Source organism: Anguilla rostrata, chromosome 15 (assembly GCF_018555375.3).
Source record: "Anguilla rostrata isolate EN2019 chromosome 15, ASM1855537v3, whole genome shotgun sequence".
NCBI lineage: Eukaryota > Metazoa > Chordata > Actinopteri > Anguilliformes > Anguillidae > Anguilla > Anguilla rostrata.
The window spans coordinates 1,365,911-1,385,109 of record NC_057947.1 but is presented as its reverse complement, the minus strand read 5'-3'; the positions used below and the strand labels follow the sequence as shown (position 1 = coordinate 1,385,109).

Below are 19,199 nucleotides of genomic sequence, written 5' to 3'. Positions count from 1 at the left end.
AGAGAGATCATCATTGGTGGGAATGCTATATGTGTCTACTGGCATGCTTCTCTGAGTGTATACCTCTGGTAATGCAATGAAGTTGTTTTCATCTATAGCAGAGACCTCTAACCCTGTGATGACGTCTGAGCTCACAGGCTTCTCCTGGGACATAGTTCGGAGCAAGATGTTGGTTTTTCTCCCTGTGATGTTCAATTTACTAATGAGGCTCTTTGTGCAGAAGGTTGCAGAACTACCAGGGTCAAGAAATGCATACGTATGTATTACTTTGCTTCCTTTTGAGTGTTTTACCTGAACTGGCACAATGGAAAGCATGCACTCTGTGCTACTCTCTTTGTCACCGGCCCCAGAATTCTCACCAGCTCTGAGCGACACCTGCGCACTACTCACTGGGGCTTTCGCTGACGGTTCTGCCTTGATATGTAGTACACTAGGATGGTTTTTCTTGCATATGGAGCAACTAAGACACTCTGTGCAGTCTTTGCTCACATGCCCAGCCTTCATTAAACATCCAAAACAGACTCCATTTTGTCTTAGGAATGCTATCTTTTCCCTGTGTATTTTATTTCCAAATTCAGAGCATAATTTCAGTTCATGATACCCTTTGCAGAACAGGCATAAGATATCTGGGCCTCTAGGTTCCTGGTGTGATTTCACATTAACATTGGTGGCAAAGGTTCCTTTTGATTTGGGATTCACTGTTATTTTAGGCTTTACCTTGGCAGAGCTCAAATCCTGAATATTGCCATATATTGGGTCTGAAATTATATTAGCTTGTCTCTCAATGAAAGAGACCAGATTGACTGTTCTGACTCTACTAGTACATTGCAGCTCACACGCCTTCACGCGCCACTTTTCTCTGAGCTTATATGGGAGCTTAAGAACAATGTTCCTCATATTGGAAACTGTATCAAATTCTTCCATGTACTCCAGTTCTTCCATGGCATTACAACAAGTTCTAAGGAACAATGCAAAGTCCCGTAAAGCCTTTGAGTCCTCAGATTTGATAGTAGCCCAACTAAGGGCTTTCTCCATATAGGCACAAGAAATTCTGTATTCATTTCCAAAGTGCTCCTTCAATAATGTCTTTGCTTTCTGATAGCCTCTGTTTGGATTCATATGTTGACAGCTTCTAACAAGCTCCTGAGCTTGTCCTTTGGTGTATTGAATAAGAAAATGTAGCCGGTCTTGGTTATCGCCTGTTTTTCTTTCAATCATGTGTTCAAAACAGTGGATGAAAGATTTATACTGCAGAATGTCTCCATCAAAAACTGAGATGTTTCCTTTTGGTAAAGTAGAAATAATCTGCTGTTTTACAAGAATGTTTGTCAATTCATTCTGCTTTTTAAGTATGCTAAAAAGATTTACAGACTCCTGATGGGGGCTTGTTAGAAGAGTGCCTTGGTCCCTTGCCTGCGATGTATGTTAAGTGGCCTGTGTGAAAGTACTCTGGAGAGTGCTATGCTGAGACTGTGTTTGGGCAGTGCTGCTAGTATGAGCAGAAGGCTTAGAGGTATCTTCACTAAGCAAGACAGGAAACTGTACACCCTGTTTAGGCCGTATATCTGGTCCACTTATGCCAACCAACGGTGATTGTTTCTCCAGTGTTGCATCATAATATGCATTCATTGCATCTGATTGTATTTCATTTGCTATACAATTCCCATCAACAGAAGTTTCGGCATTTTTGAGGTAGTTCATTTTCGCTGTGTTGGCTGCCAATTCAGTTTGAATCTCTAGCGTCTTTCTTCTTTTCCTAATTTCTTCCTTTTGCTGATCAAGTTGCTCTTGATGTTTTTCTAGAGCGTGCTTCTCTTGCAACGTAGCAGCCTTGGCCAACAGAGCCGCACGCTCTGCTTCAGCGCAAGGGTCGTTGGATGGCCGTCAAATCCGTGAGTACATACACTGGCCATATTTCACCTGCATTTCTGACGCGTTTACACTTATGCCACCGCACCCTTTGTCACAGCCAATGTTTTACATATATAGCAAACCAAAACTGCCAAATGGTACACGCTCATCAGACGTATAAATTCAGATCAGATGTATAAATTCACACATGGATAGCCATAATCCACAACCATTTGTTACAGGGTCACTTCGCATTTCTCACTCGCATAATAAAACGCTTTGCAAAGGAAATGATATCTCGTAAAAAACACATTTCAACGTACAAAAATGCCAAGTTACTCAACATACAAGACATACCCCATCTATAACTCATTCATTCAGACTGACAAAATCCAGGCCTGCCATTAAAAGTATTGATATCAAAATGACGCCAAGTTACGGTATTACAAACAATATAGGCTATCTTGCCTCACCAAAATTACATAAGATGTATTCCAAAGCAATGCTACCCAATATTTCCTCAATTCTTTCAAGTCACTTGGCCCACACAAAACACAAGGAAAAGGGAAACATATGGCCTCTGGTGGTCAACAGGGGGAACTTGTGACAACAAGTGCATGATTATGTATGTGAAAAGAAAGTGGCCTTTTAAATATGACACTACTGAAATGTTTTGGCTGCTATTCTAAGAATAAATATACCTTAAATATGAATGAATGCATTTTGTGGTAAGCAAAATACAATGTATTTGACAGTGAGGGTCTTCATACTTGTTCATACCTACATACACAGGTAGAATAATAGCTTGGAACGGTATTTAAATTTAACACAAGTGAACATGAAATGTCCACATCTTGTGAAAATGTCAGAGCCTTTAATGTGCTGTTAGTGGGCACATTGGGTTGTATGAGAGAGACAGAGTGAGGTCTGATGACAGTGGCAGTGTAAGACAGGAAGAAGAGAAGCAGCAGGGTCAGAGAGCCACGCTGAAGGGCAGGACAGCGCCTCAACATCAGGGCCTAGTGGCTCCTCAGCCAGTCACTGCCCATCAGCAGAGCCGGCCACTGAAGGTGTCTCCATCCGAGCCTCATCACACAGCAGCACCATTCTCTGCATTCTTCTGCACATTTTCAGAGCCAAACCAATGACAGGTGGTGTCATGAGTTTCATCTTCTCACTGATTTCAGCATGAAGCAGTCCCTTTGATGAAATGTGTTTTCATTGCTAATATTTGTCGATGTTTTCAGAGAGAAAGACAGAACCTCATCTGAGAACAGCTGCCAGGATGTATCAGAGACATGTTATAAAGAATGCTGTGGACAGGCCAGAGCTGATTCTTACACTTGATGTAAACAGTGATGAGGAATGTGAACCAGAGGTAGTGTAAGCTACTTTTAGAGTAAATGTAGCTAGTAGCTACGAGTTATGTGCTTGTGCAATCCGAAAAATATGTTATAAGTTATAACAAATTAAAATGCATGGTAGCTTTCTAGCTAGCTACATTTAGCTAGCTACAAGTGGCTAGCTAGCCAGTTGCAGATGGGATGTCTAAAATGCCAGCAATTTTGAGCTAGCTAACCTTAAATACAAACAGCAAGGAAAAGGTAGCTTAGCCTTTATTTATAAAAATAGCTATATAGGCTTGGATTCTGCTCAAGATTTATTATAATGTGGCTACCATCAATTCTTCTTGTTCAGATGTATTTTAGAGCTAGCTTGCTATTGAACGTGCTGCTGTTGACATGAGCTCCCCATAGAAGTTACCTACTGAAAGTACATGTTTGTGAAATTGGTGGAATATGTTAAAATATAGGACTTCTGTCAGGACCACTGTCATCAAAGTAGAACTTTATTGACAATAAAGGCAATACAGTTATGTTTGGCGGTATGGCTCTGTTCTGGAGCTCTCCCGCCAACCACACAGCCTGCGTGGATAAGGCCGGGAGGCCAGCAGCCAAACCCCCCTAGAGGGGTACACACAGAACAGATCCAGCAGCAAAGCAAGTTCTTAACACATAGGGATGGAGCAATGCAATTTCTTAACACATAGGGATGGAGAAATGCAAATTCTTGACGCATGGGGATGGAGCTGGGGTGGTGGAGGAGTTTTACGAAGCAACGTGCAGCGCTTGCATGCAGGAGGAGCAGCCGAATGAGTAGAAGGAGGCTGTTTAAGTAGACCGCCCTGTTAGTGAATGTACTGTGATACGCGAACATCACTCAGCTGAGCCATCAGCTGATTCAGCTGAAGCGCTTGACTCTCGTGGCCTGCCAGAACTACGCGATGCTCCATTTCTGTCAGGACCACTGTCTTCAAAGTAGAACTTTATTGACAATAAAGGCAATACAGTTATGTTTGGCGGTATGGCTCTGTTCTGGAGCTCTCCCGCCAACCACGCAGCCCGCGTGGATAAGGCCGGGAGGCCAGCAGCCAAACCCCAAAACAACCATATGCCGATGTGCTATTAATAAGTGTCTCCGGCTGATGTGATGACTGTGTACGACCACCTTTCGGCTTGAGGCCATCTATTTTTTACGTGGATCAGTGGTTAACAGCATGTTGGACGTTCCCCTGAGGCCAATAGTTAGATGAATTATTAATAAATAAACCATGCTATGTGTGGTATGATATTAGGCTGATATTACGATGTGTACCGACAGCTTGTCGGTATTTCCCCTCGAGCGCCGAGATTTGAACTAACCGGGGGAAATATACTACCGTCAGTGTAAATGAATCCTCACTCGTTGCATAGGCCTACCGGAGGAGCCAGTAGTAGCAGCAGTAGGAGCGCGGTGGCAGTAACGCAGCTGCGTAGGATCCATAGCGCAGCAGCAGTAAGATCAGTGATGTGAAGCACGTGTTCAACGATGACGTGATGACTATGTGTACGACCACCTGGAGGAAGCCCTTCGTCCAGTCTGAATTTCTGAATTATCACCGCTGCTATGAAAAACAGACCGTTGCGAAGTTCGAATCTAACGAAATAGGCTATTATTTTTAAATCAATAAAATCATCTTTTAAATCAATATTTTGTTTCAAATTATTGATTTATTTAGTAAGTAGTCGTGTAATAAGCAGGATCATGTACCGCGAGCCTGTCATAAGTTTATTTCGCAATTATGATCGGCTCGCTGTAGCCTACATTATCCCTTACTAAACTCAATTTCTAGGTCGGAGAAGTGTCTCTTCTTGGCCGTATTACGCATCTCCGTGTCGTAAACTCTAGAGGCGAGGCCTCTAAATTGAGAATATATAGGGGCGTGGTATCTGCCGCGACATTTATCAATGCCCGATTGTTCTTACGCTGTGATAGGCGAGATACGGAAGTTTCATGAATCACACCTGAACCCTAGCGTAAGATGATATTTGTGGTCGGATCTGCACGAGTTTCTACGTTCTTTTGATAAATGAGGGCCACTAAGTGGTTGCTATGGGTTACTAAGTGGTTGTTAGGTGGTTTGTGAAGTGTTGCTAGGTGGTTGCTAGGGTGTTGATAGGGGTACTAGGCGGTTGCTGTGGTGTTGCTAGATGGTTGCCAGGTGGTAGCTTAGGTGTTTAATAGGGTGTCAACATTGGGTTGCTGAGAGTCAAAAATGAAAAAGACAGTAGTTGTGTCTCAAACCACATACTTCTATGCAGTGCCTGAATTGGACCAAAAAAGGTGCCAGTACCGTAATTCAGCAGTTGCATGACATGAGGTGTAATGCCGTGGCAAGAGTATTGTAATACACAATAAGAAGTAAGGGTACTCATGTCGACACAAATCAGAAGTGCCGGTACTCAGTATCGGTGAGTACCAGACCATTTCAGGCACTGCTTCTATGCTTTATACTCCCATGCTCTCGAGGGCACACTCCAGTGCATGCTTCAGAGTATGTGCTTTAGAGTATACAAGTATGGAGCACTGACAATTTTGGGCAGTACTGAGATGCATTAGCTACATTTGATTCATAATCTTCAACCTTTCCTGTAACTGTTGGGAAAATGTTCATAATATTCCCATTCTAGTTGGTAAGTGAACCAGAGGAATAATGTTAGGTCACTACCTAGAATTATAGTTAACAGTATAGCTAAGTAGTTTGCTATATGTTGTCTAGTATGGACAGGAACATGAGCAGCATTTAGCCAGGTATGGCTAGGAACTTCAATTTGATCATATTGCCTTTTTATATCACACAAAGGGGTTTACAATCATATTTTCACTCCAGTTATACTTCCAGTACATACAAGAATATGAATAAGAATATGAACGATGTTATAGCTCAAGACACTTGTCACTTCATATGTTAAGGACCAAGCAGGTGTCCGTAATTACAGTGGAAATTGCCAATGGCCGTTTTCTTAAAAGGGAAGTTTTGGCCAAACGATGTATGAATCCGAGTAGTTCATGCATGCCCCATGCTACCATACTCTGGTTTGGACTCTGGAATGGCTGTGTACAAGCTATGCCTAGTTGAAATAATGAAGTATGCAGTTTCAGAGACAGCTAATGAGTGATAGTGTAATAACTAAGTTATGAATATTACGGAGGTAGATGAGACTCTCAGAGTGATTTGTGAAATCAGCTGTTGATGCAACAGTCCAATGTAGTTCACCCGAACATTCCACCATTCATTTCTATGGGTAAGATTTGCACATTAAAAGTTAAATATCTTTTGTATATTTACAATAATTTAAAATTTTAAGAACAAGCACATGCCCTGAAGCCGCTACACAGTCAATTTAAACAGAGTTCCTAGTTCAAAGTATGTGGAAGTAGTTGGATACCAAAATTTGGAAATAAGTAGAGGAAGAATAAGTAGCAGTAAGAATAACTTTCAGCGAGCTCACTAATAAGAAATGGTAAGAATGAGTGCGCTACCTTTCAGCTAGCCCACTGATGAAAATGTAATATCCTCATATGTTAGTAGTGTGGAGTATCTTCATCTTACTCTTTACCAAACACTTTCTCACAATGGCAGCATCTCAGGACCAGACTACAGGGTGTCTTCTGCAAACAGCGGAACAGTCTCAACGCCAAGCAGAAAAGGGGAGAAAAGTGAGGCCCCCTTCTAAAGGTAATGTCTCGGTTTACAAGAATACATATTTTTGATTTGAGTTGTTTTCTTTCAAATAACTTAAATATCTTTACTTAGGTAAAGGAGTGCAGAAGAAAAGGAAGAGCTGGGTCAGACCGGAAGTCTGCGCTGTGGAAAAACACTTGATGCACTTCATCCAAACATATCGGGTCCCAGGAAAGAATGCATGCAAGGCTTGCATCAAGGCTGAGCCACTATCTCTTAAGGATAGAAATTGGCTAGCTGTTAAATTCTACATTAAAAACCGCATAACGGCATTACAGAGAAAAGATTAAATCCTAAGACACCAAAGTCGGTGTATTTATTTTGAACATTGAACGTTTGAGAAGGTAACAAGTTCAACGTGTTGCGTGCTATGACATTGTCTTTAGCAATTTTGAGTTACATTTAACAATTGGTTGGTTTCTATCCTGAAGAGCTAGTGTTAAGTGTAACATTGGTTTAATGTTGGTACATTAAGTACATTCATTTGAGATCTCCAGAAACAGAGAGGGGGTATTTGAGAATGTACGCCTATTTTGTTTCAGTCCTGTTACATGCACTGCTCCTTTTCAGAAATGCTACATGTACTAGCATTTACATGTTCTACATGTGTAATGTACCTTTGGGTTACACTTGTTAATGTTCCTTTTTGGGGGAAATAAATAAATTATTTCCAGACATTTTTGCTCCTGATGTTTTCATTTTTTAATCCCTTATGTATATACAGAAGGTCATGTGTGTATTGTGCACCTGTTTATAGATTCACAGTTAAACGGCTAGTCCTCCAACCAGCTATTTTTGCTATTAGGAGAATAGGATAATTTACTAGAATAGGTTTTCTGAGATATGCCTTCAAACATTTCTAATAGGTAATGTAGACATCCATAGGGAAAAAATTCCTAAGGAGCTACAGTTTTACATGCACAAAAGTATAAACAGCAAGCAACATGGAGGCTTTATTTTTTCTGTATACAATGTCTGTGTGGATCCTTTCCAGAATTTTAAAGTTTTGTAGTTTTGGGATTTGTGGAAGGTTTTGGAATCATTTAAATGACAGTATTTGGTGCCTCGGTCACATAATTTTATTAGTGTACTGAAGTGCAGTTCTCTAAAATGTACAAAGTTCTGTATCTGTTTAAATGTACAGTATTACAACAGTTGTCAGTTGTTACCTTTGGTATTGTAAGATCAATTTTAAAATGAATACACCCATGTGTATAGGATAACAAGACCAAACATTTTCTGTTTCAGATGGTCCTCGGTATGATTTTATACCTGAAAACATTGTTTCAGATGGTCCTCTGTATGATTTTTATACCTGAAATCACAGTGTTTCAGATTGTCCTCGGTATGATGTTTTACCTGAAAACACAGTGTTTCAGATTGTCCTCTGTATGATTTTTATACCTGAAATCACAGTGTTTCAGATTGTCCTCGGTATGATGTTATCCCTGAAAACACAGTGTTTCAGATGGTCCTCAGTATGATTTTATACCTGAAATTTCTAGTCTCCAGGAGGCAGCGAAATGTCAATTTGCTTTATTTAGGTCCTACTGAAAATTTCAAGTGGTATTTGTACTTAGAAACAGCATTAGAACATGCTTGATTTTTTTAAACTCTGTGACGTGTGGAACAGGGAGTCCCCACAAGTCACTGTCAGTACTTGCGTCCCCATGACTGAATAAAAACAAGTGTGTGTGTATGTGTATATGAGTGTGTGTGGTGTGTGTGTGTGTGCGTGGGTATATGAGTGTGGTGTGTATGTGTGTGTATGAGTGTGTGTGTGTGCATGCATGTGTGTAGGTGTGGGTGCATCTATGTGTATCTGAGTGTGTGTGTGTGTGTATGAGTGTGTGTAGTGTGTGAGTGGGTATATGAGTGTGGTGTGTGTGTGTATGTGTATATGAGTGTGTGTGTGCACATGCGTATGTGTGTGTGTGTGTGCATGTTTGTGTGTGCGCGCATGTGTGTTTGTGTGTGTGTGTCTACTCCAGTTAGCAGAGGGACACTGAGGATCTCCACACATAAAATCCAGCACAGAGGGGTGTGTGTTGAGTGAAGTGTGTGTGGAATCTGTGCAGGACGGTCAGTGTGACAGAGTCAGAGATGCTGTAGAAGGACAGAGTGCCGGCCGGATGGTCCACACACACTCCTACCCTGTACACACACACTCCTCTACCATCATCATCATCATCACCATCGTCACACACTCCTGCTCTGCGGAAGGGGGAGGGGGGGTCAGGTATGTCTGTTGGGTTACTATTGTGCCAGACAGAGAATCTGAGTTCATCAGAGTAACTGAGTTTATCAGAGTCACTGAGTTCATAGCACCTCAGACTCCAGGAGTTTTTATTCCCTCCAAACACACATTCTCGTCCTTTCCTGCCGATTCCTTTATCTGTCACTGCTATATCAACCCATCCCCCCACTCAGACAGACTGAACTCAGCCTCCCAGTAACAGCGCTCACACACACTCTCTCTGCACACAACCTGTGACCAGTACTCAAATCTCTCTGGATGATCAGGATATGGCCTTTTTCTCCCCGGTGTGTGTCACCCTACTGTTCCCCTCAGACAGAGACAGCTTTCTGCGCGCTGTGTTTGGATCCAGTGTGAACTGAAAGCCGTCTGCACACCAGAGACATTAATGAGATTAATTATCATTATTAATATTCACTTCATTATGTGTGTGAGAGAGAGAAAGCTGTCATAGTACCTCTGTGTGTGTGTCTCCACGCAAACTATTCTCCACCTTCTCTTCCCTCCTCATTCCTCCTCCACCCCCACCTCCCTCTTCCCTCTCCGCAGATGACTTTCTGGCCGCCTTTGAAGGAAAGGTGGCTACAATCCGGAACTCCTTCGCCCATCTAGTAAGCCCCCCAACCCCCCGGGACAAACCCACAGCCACACTGACCTCCTTTGAGATGGAGGACTCCGATGTATTACAACTCATCACCTCTCATCGTGCAACCACCTGTCCACTTGACCCCATCCCATCTAAAGTTCTCCAATCCATTTCCAGCGAGTTCCCTTCCCTATCTGTCCTCCATTGTTAATTCCTCTCTCTCCTCCGGTCATGTTCCCTCTGATTTTAAGATGGCTCGTGTTACCCCACTTCTCAAAAAATCCACCTCAGACCCCTCCGATGTAACAAATTATCGACCCGTATCGCTTCTACCCTTTCTGTCCAAAACCCTTGAACGAGCAGTTCTTAAACAACTAACCTCTTTTCTCCATCAGAACAACCTGCTAGACCCTCACCAGTCTGGCTTCCGATCTGGGCACTCAACAGAGACTGCGCTCCTAGCTGTGACGGAGGCACTTGCCACTGCAAGAGCCTCACGCCTCTCCTCTGTCCTGATCTTTCTTGACCTGTCTGCAGCTTTCGACACGGTCAACCATAAAATACTCCTCTCCACCTTGGCTGGGATGGGAATTGCCGGGATTGCCCTGTCTTGGTTCACTTCCTATCTTGCAGATAGGACCTACCAGGTCACCTGGAAGGGGTCTGCCTTCTCATCCACTTGTTACGGGAGTGCCGCAGGGATCTGTACTGGGTTCTCTGCTGTTCGCCTTATACATCAGATCTCTTGGTTCAGTTATTAATTCACATGGCTTCTCCTATCATTGTTATGCAGATGACACACAACTTTTCTTTTCTTTCCCCCCCTCGGCCACACAGGTCAATGATAAGATCTCTTCCTGCCTGGCTGATCTCCACCTGGATGGCCAGCCACCTCAACAAAACTGAGCTGCTCTTCTTCCTGTGCAAAACCTCCTTACTTCGTGAGCTCTCAATCACGGTTGATGGCACCACAGTGACTGCCTCTCACTCTGCCAAGAGCTTGGGGGTGGTCCTGGATGACCAATTGGACCTCAAGGAGCACATCAAGGCAACATCACGGTCCTGCAGATTCCTTCTGTACAACATCAGAAGGATTCGACCATACCTGACGACGCACTCCACCCAGCTGCTCGTCCAGGCTACGGTGACCTCTCGCCTTGATTACTGCAACTCTCTCCTTGCAAGCCTGCCAGCTTGTGCCATACAGCCACTACAGATGATTCAGAATGCCGCTGCCCGACTCATCTACAACCTTCCCAAATTCTCCCACGTCACTCCTCTGCTGCGATCACTCCACTGGCTACCGGTCGCCGCCAGGATCCGGTTCAAAGCCCTGACCCTTGCCTACACTGCTTCCAACAGGACAGCCCCCATCTATTTGCAGGACATGACTCGATTCTATGTGCCTGCTCGACCACTCCGCTCTGCAGCAGCAGGGCGCCTTGTAACCCCGCCCACCCGCCCAAAGGGATCACAGAGCTTCTCCACCCTAGCTCCCCAATGGTGGAACGAACTCCCCGTCTCTCTCCGAACCTCCCCCTCACTACCCATCTTCCGCCGTGGCCTGAAGACTCATCTCTTCAGACTATACCTAGACTAACCACCACCCACGCTGTATTTCACTCTTTTATAAAAAATTTTTTTTTTTTTTTTTTTTTAAAAACCCCCTTTCATGACGCTTGTTACATGTTGCCCCATCCCAGCACTTTTGTGGTAATTTGTATTTGTCCTAATACTGTAGCTTATTCTTCTGCCTAGTTGGCTTTGCAGAGGTTAGGTCAGAATAGTGTTCACTGTGTCAACTGTGTTCTTGGCTAGAAATAGCTGTACAAAATAAGTATTGTACCTTACTGAACCTGTGTTTAGCAGTTGTCTATTACCATGAAATGCACTTTTTGTACGTCGCTTTGGATAAAAGCGTCTGCCAAGTAAATGTAATGTAATGTGTACATGTGTGTTTTTGTTTGTATGTTTATGTGTGTAAAGTGTTCTGTGTCGATACACACTCACATTTCCTGGGTCCTGGTTTGGTCCTGTTCTTTCCTCCATGGTCCACACTGTAAGAACAGCAGAACAGAATTCTTAATTTTAACCATCCTGTATTTCCACTCTCAACACACCAATGACATCACATAAATAAAAACAAATACACAATAAAACACAAAACCAAGATCACACGGAAAAAAACACAAATCTGTCACAAATTCCATTCCCTCACTCTGTTCCATGTGCAAAACTAGCTCCCCTCCCTCCACTGAACATAAAACACCCTTATAACACACACACTCTGAAACACACTCAGGTTCTCCATTGCTTTGTAATACTGAAACTCCACCATCATTGTGTCCCTGATCAAACCCCTAACTACAACAACCACATCTTGCCTGTCCCCTCCACCAATCATATTTTCCACACTAGAATTTAATTTTAATTTTCACCCCAAAATGAAATGAATGAGGTGGCCCTTATCTGTCTTTGTTTGTATGGGACACCAAGGATAAAAATCTTACTTGCAAATGTTCCCCAGTAACCAAAATAAACTTCCCTAAAAGGAAAAGAGAGGTTGAAGTCTGGCACACCCCGAAAAACAATGATAAACAGTTTCTCTCTCCATACAGAATGGACAATGGTGGGATCCTGCCGGGTTCATCACAGAAATAAAACTATTTACTGCAGTGATCCCGCGCAGCACCCTCCACTGTAGATCCCCAACCCTCTTGGGTAATGCTGGTTTGTACAGTGCCCTCCATGCCCCCCCAACCCGATTTGTGAGTGTGTGTGCGTGTGTGTGTGTAAGGTACAGTGTGGAAACTCTCTGTACTTACAGCAGTGTGAGTGTGTCCAGTTTAGCAGCAGACAGCACTCTCACTCCTGAGTCTCCTGGGTGATTGTATCTCAGGTCCAGCTCTCTCAGGTGTGAGGGGTTTGAACACTGAGCTGAAGCCAGAATCCAGCTCTCGGATTCAAGCTGACAGCCTCAGACAGAAGACACACACCTTACACCATTAATATACTAACAGGACTTGTGTGTCAAACAGCCGTGTGTACAACTACACACATTAATATAAACTAACAGGGCTGTGTGAAACACATAGCAGTGTGTTACACACCTTACAGCACATTAATATAAACTAACAGGGCTGTGTGTGTCAAACACATAGCAGTGTGTTACACACCTTACACACATTAATTGTCTTCAACCTTCCCAAGTTCTCCCACGTCACTCCCCTGCTGAGCTCACTCCACTGGCTACCAGTCGCTGCCAGGTTCAGGTTCAAAGTCCTGACCCTCACCTACACTGCAGCCAACAGGATGGCTCTCGTCTACTTGCAGCACATGATTAAATCCTATACGCCCACTTGACCACTGCCTTGCACTCCCTGCCATCCGGGTAAAGGGTTCTATCTTGTCTATACCACAGAGCTTCTCCACCCTAGCTCTCCAGTGGTGGAACGAACTCCCTGTTCCTCTACGAACCTCTCCCTCACTACCCATCCTCTGCCGTGGTCTGAAGATGCATCTCTTCAGACTATACCTGGACTAACTAACTATCACCACTCTGTAGATCATTTCTATCACTTAAACCCCCCTATTTCTACACATGTACCTCCTGTGCCACTCATGTTACATGTACCTCCATCCAGCACTTATTGTGCCTTGTATCACTGTCTAGATGTTGTTGCTTGTAATGCCTCCTAGTTTGACTTAGCATAGGTTAGGTCAGAGTAATGTTCACTGTGTGAACTGGACTTAATGTGTTCATGGCTATGAATAACTGTACAAAGTATTGTATCTTATCGGACCTGTGTTTTGGATAAAAGCGTCTGCCAAATAAATGTAAGGTAATATAATATAAACTAACAGGGCTGTGTGTGTCAAACTAAAATAATGTGAATGTGGAATGAGTCATTATCAAACACATTTGAGTTTAAACCCCACTACAGTTCAGTAAACAGGACTAATTCATTTTCTTCATTCATTTGGGTAGAGTCGAATTCTACCAAGAGGAAGAACAGGAACATGCTGTTTCAGTTCTGTGGAGTGTCTGTTTTCACATTAGAAACAATTACATCAGTTTTGTATTTAGTCATATTGTAGCCCTTATTTATTGAAGGGGCGTGTGTTTGTACTCACCCCAGTCTCTGCAGTTTACAGTGTGGGTCCTCCAGTCCAGCAGAGAGCACTCTCACTCCTGAATCCTGCAGCTCGTTGTCTCTGAGCTCCAGATCTCTCAGCTCTGAGTGAGGAGAACGCAGGACTCTGGCCAGAACATCACAGCAATCCTCTGTGAGATTACACCAACCCAGCCTGTGGAGAGACCACACACAAATTCACAGGTGTGACACTGAGCACCTTGGCAGTTGATACATATGTACCTACGCATTCCTGAGATGTGCACACAAAAACAGGGAGGGGTGTGTGTAAATTAAGTTCATAATGTATTCTGATTAGTCCACAAAAGTCTAAGGAAATTACTGGGCTCTAATAACCCTTTCCATGTGATCAACTTATCTGATTTGCAAACATATTAATTTAATCTGCAAACACAAAAAACAGCATTTTTGTGGTGCACTTTACCTCACCTGACATGTTCTTCAGTTCATAAACATCTATACATTTCAAAGACGCTCAATATTCATCACTATGAATAGATAAATATAACTGTTAACAGGGTTTCCCCCAGAAAAGTTGTTAGGCCCGGTGGCAAGCATTTTGACGGGCGCGGGCCGCGCCAAGCCTTTTTTGACGGGCCGCGCGGACGACAGACTGATGGCAACAACAAACAAATTTGTTTTTTGCATTTGAAGACGGATCAATTTTATTTTAAACTTTATTTAGAAATTTCCAGTTGCATAATAACTGTAAAAATAAAATGTAGGGCTATGATTTCAGAACACAAGGGAAAGGCATAGGCATAAACAAATGATCACAAAACGAACGCAATAGCCTATAAACATATTTTAAGATCACATATTTAAAACATTATATATTTATCTTCAAAATAAACATAAACAAATATTTCTAATAACAAAATAAATAAACTTGTACAATAAATGCAACAGCCTGTCCACCGCGATTAAAAGTGATCTTTCGCCTCCTGGTGTGGTGAAGGAAAACTGACTCCTTAGTTGAAGACGGCCGTAATTCTAACAACACTGTTATAACAACACACGAAGTGAAATAAGGTGTTTTTAACATTTTCAACGTGACTTTGACATTCCTACTACGCTGGTACGTAAATAACAAATATTTAGGAAAAGTCAGTGAATGCGGATGATGTAGCTTGCTAGTAACTAAATGAAAAAAAATCCTAAACTCCGAAATATCTCAGTTTGGGTCAAACTGAACCGTCACAGCGCTGCTAGTGTTAAGGTAGGGCCCTATTGTTTCTATGATAACAGAATCACGGACGGAATCGCGGAATTAAGAATTTAAAAAAGCTATAACACAGATTCCATAGGGCCCTACATTAAGTCAGTGCTAAAGCTGACTGAATATTTGAAAATATAACTATGTAATGTGAATGTTGTTATAAATAAGTCATTTATTCAACACACATTTAAAAAAATCAACAACTATTTACAGCATAGCATAGTCTTACAAAGAATCTGACAACAATGTACAGACTTGGAATGCTGTGTTTTCAACAACAACAAAATAAATAAAATAAAAATTTTGCACTCCACAAAAAACTTGTATTCAAGTCCTGATTGGCTACTGAATCTTACAACAAGCCTTGGAATGCTGGGCACATTTAAATAGGAATGGGAATAGGGAAGTTGTCCTATTCATTGGAATCGTATGGCTCCGAGCTTACCGATTCTGCTTATCGAAGCCAACATGTTTTTACGACAGCTGCGCATTGAAAAACAATGACATAACGCCTTGGGGGAGGCACGCACGCAGGCAGCCTCTCTCAGGTGTTTGTTTTGCACAGCAGCTGTCACAACAAATTTGATCCGGGCTACCAGCCTTGATACATTCTGTTGCGATAAAGATTCTAAGATGACTCAGCAATTTCTCTGGATTAACGGGTTATTTTCTAGCCTGAAATGCGATCGTATTACGAAATGGCTACACATGTCATGTAAATAGTTGTCTATCTCCCTGGATACGAAGTAAATGTTTTTACAAATAAATAATAATAATAAATGCGATATTATCCATGGAAATAGCTATACAAAAAGGCAAAATAAATGTTGTGTTTGCGATTGTCGTCGTTGATGTCAGAAGGAAATGTCACTGACAAAAAAAGAAGTTGGCTCTCTTTGCAGTGGTTTGGGCTGGAAACGAGCTGTAAGAACGGGATATGCACAACACTGCCCACTTATTGGCTACGAAATTTTACAACAATGTACAGCCTTGGAATGCTGGGCACATTTCAACAACAAAATATCTATGTATCTGTGTTACTGACTGTTTGGCTAGCTAGCTAAGTTAGCTAAATGACCACGTTGTCGTGCACACCAATGTCACCAAGCTAACGTTATTAATAAACAAGTGAAGTCGTTATTTAGATGGCGATTACTACATCATGTAATGTTACAATGTATCGAACGTTACATTAATGATACTAGTTTAACGTTACCTACACACTGCTTAAGTGAATATAAAAAAAATGTACTTACCGACGAGATGAAGTGATAACACAGTTTGTAACGAGGTTAGTTAGCCTACTAAATAAATGGTGCCTTGCTAGGTACCGGCAGCTTGTGATAGTTGGAAGATATCAAGTGTTGAACCTCACTCTAGGCACAATGAGGGTAAAGAACACAGACCCGCTGTTTTCCTATAGTGCGTTCACGTTTTAACCGACAGATGTCGATGGTGAGCTTTCCAACCAAGCCGCCCCACTGTAACTGTAGTTTAAAAAACATCTTAAAAATACGTTAAAAAATAATAATAATAATCCCCGATCCTTAGGCCCGCCGGGCTTGCAATACACTGGCGGAAATGTACAAGTAGAACCCATTAGCTAAACACATTACTGTTATCATAATATTTTCTTCCTAATCATGTAACCATCAAGTTATCAAACAATTTAAGTTTAACTAATTATACAGTCTGTCAGTGTTTTTTATATTAATTTTAAAATATCCTTTAAAGTGAAATGAAACAACATTCAATACAAAATTGCTCTCTTTCTTTATTTACCTCTCGCCAAAGTAACGTGACGGTAACCATGACGACGCTGTTTAAAATGTGGCCGTTAGGAGGATCGATTGGTTACCATGGCGATGACAGCTCGCTCTGAGCTGTTTACTGTTACCTCAGCTAGTTCATTCTTTGAAAATACAAAACTAGTTACATAACACAATTATTTGATAATAACTATTCACTTTGCAAATATCATTTGTTTACCATTTTCATCAAACAACATGACCCTCAAGTTGACACTTGTTGCCATTCTTCTAAGTTCAGCTTTCGCTTCGACTCACAGGCACGAGTTAGCTAGTTACTAGCCAGCCCAACCTACCTTAACGTTACTTCATGACCCAACATAGCTAGCGGAGCCAGTGAGGAACTAAGCAGCTAACTGCCACAAACAACTTAAATATATACACCAGTATATAAAATAACATGAAGGTTTTATCTAACCAGTCATGATATTATTGGTCAGACCTGTGATATTGTACCTGCTAACAGCTGAAGCTCTGCCGGAGCCGTGTACGAGCTGTGCCACACTTCAGTTCATCTGGCACGATCTCCCAGCAATGCAACTTTACTACGGCATCAACTAAATTTACACTGCATTGCCATCTAGTGGCTGTATGAGAACACCACAACTGATTATTGCCACCGACTAACTGCTGGTAGACACTAGATTTTTAAAAGCGTGGTGTCTTTTGAAAATTTCACACATTGCACCCATTTTCTGCGTGTACTTGCCCTATAATCCATCCATTCATTTTATCCTCGCAGCTGTTGCGAATATAACAGGTTAATTATTGCGCTACATTTATTATTGTAACAATGATAATAACAATGACAATAAAAGCCTGATGTATTAAGCCATTTTTTCTTTTAAAACCCCTTATCAACATGTTTGGTAGACCTTGTGGAGTAATATAAACTGCACAAAAAATGTAATAAGTGGGGGCATTTGAAAGTTATTAGAATACTTATCTAAGAAAAACTCCTGTAAATGATGTTATCCTTTAGATGATAGGAGCTAGAGCCAGAACATTGATCTCTGAATCAGGCTAATCCACACAGCATGCCTTTTTACAGTGGTATAATATCCAGCCTATGACTTGGGACTGGAACCACAGAAGAGTGACTAAATTAAACGATGTAACACTGCATCTAAAAAGCAGCTCACATGTTGTTCAGATGGACACTCTCCCACCAAAATGTACACACATACCCTGCCAGCGAGTTAATGCCCGGTTTTACCAGCAGAATAAAATAATCTCATAAAAAACACGTTTTCAACGTACAAAAATGCCAAGTTACTCACACATACAAGACATTCACCGTCTATAACTCATTCATTCAGACTGCCAAAATCCCGACCTGCCATTAAAAGTACTGATATCAAAATGTAGATGTATTGTAAAATAAGATGTATTCCAAAGCAATGCTACCCAATATTTCCTCAATTTCCTCAAGTCACTTGGCCCTGTGTGTATAAGTACGGAAGAGGATTAGGGCCACGTGCAATTTTTTTTTGAGTTATGACTTTAAAGTCAGCATTCTGAGAATAAAGTCAGAATTCTGAGATTAAAGTCAGAATTCTGCCTTTAATCTCAGAATTCTGACTTTGTCAGTGCGAACAGAAACGGTGTCTTTGGGCTAATGTCCAGTGTGAAATTAATAAAGAGTTACAATACTAATTATTATTACACTCACAACTGATTAATATTGGTGTTTGCTGATTCAGCATTTATACATTTTATTTTCTGTTACAAAAGATACACTACACTTCCAATATGCCTGTACTGCTATGTTTGAAACAAAAAAGTCTTGTAATTCACAAAAAATTTTCACCAGACTTCAGGCACGTCGTGTGGTTGCGTAACTGACTGGGAGAGGGAGTGCAAGCAGCATCCAGATGATGGTGAATTTAAAGCATGGCTGTATCCATTTCTGGATTTCATGCTAAACTCCACATACAATTATTCAATTAGCATTTCAACAAAATGCCTTGATAAGTTCATGAATGACAGCTGAAGACTATTCTTGTGTCCCTACAATAAGACTAAACTATGAGTGAACAGGCACTGACGTGTACAGCACATTAGCTAACAGAGCCAGAGTATCTGATGGAAACAATCTGCACACACCCAGCCCTCCAGGAACAGAACTGGCTGCCCCTCTTTAAACAGCACTTGCTTTGATGTTGTTACGACTGCTGTGCTGTTCAATCCTTATTGGTTGTTTGGTTGTTATCATGCCAGGCCACGGAATGTGGGAAATAGCAGTCCACTGAGAGCCAC

The 19,199-nt window shown here is 41.8% G+C and overlaps 2 long non-coding RNA genes across 2 annotated transcripts; one reads left to right on the top strand and one right to left on the bottom strand.

Annotated features, from left to right (window-relative positions):
* The first annotated feature begins 4,642 nt into the window (after positions 1 to 4,642).
* LOC135240545 (uncharacterized) lies at positions 4,643 to 7,593 on the top strand. Its single transcript, XR_010325712.1, has 2 exons — positions 4,643 to 5,739; positions 6,897 to 7,593. It is a non-coding gene; the product is annotated as an uncharacterized LOC135240545 (long non-coding RNA).
* Positions 7,372 to 12,707, bottom strand: LOC135240544 (uncharacterized). The gene is made up of 3 exons (XR_010325711.1): positions 12,585 to 12,707; positions 11,770 to 11,816; positions 7,372 to 9,542 (listed from the first exon to the last, which is right to left on the bottom strand). It is a non-coding gene; the product is annotated as an uncharacterized LOC135240544 (long non-coding RNA).
* Positions 12,708 to 19,199: the final 6,492 nt, after the last annotated feature.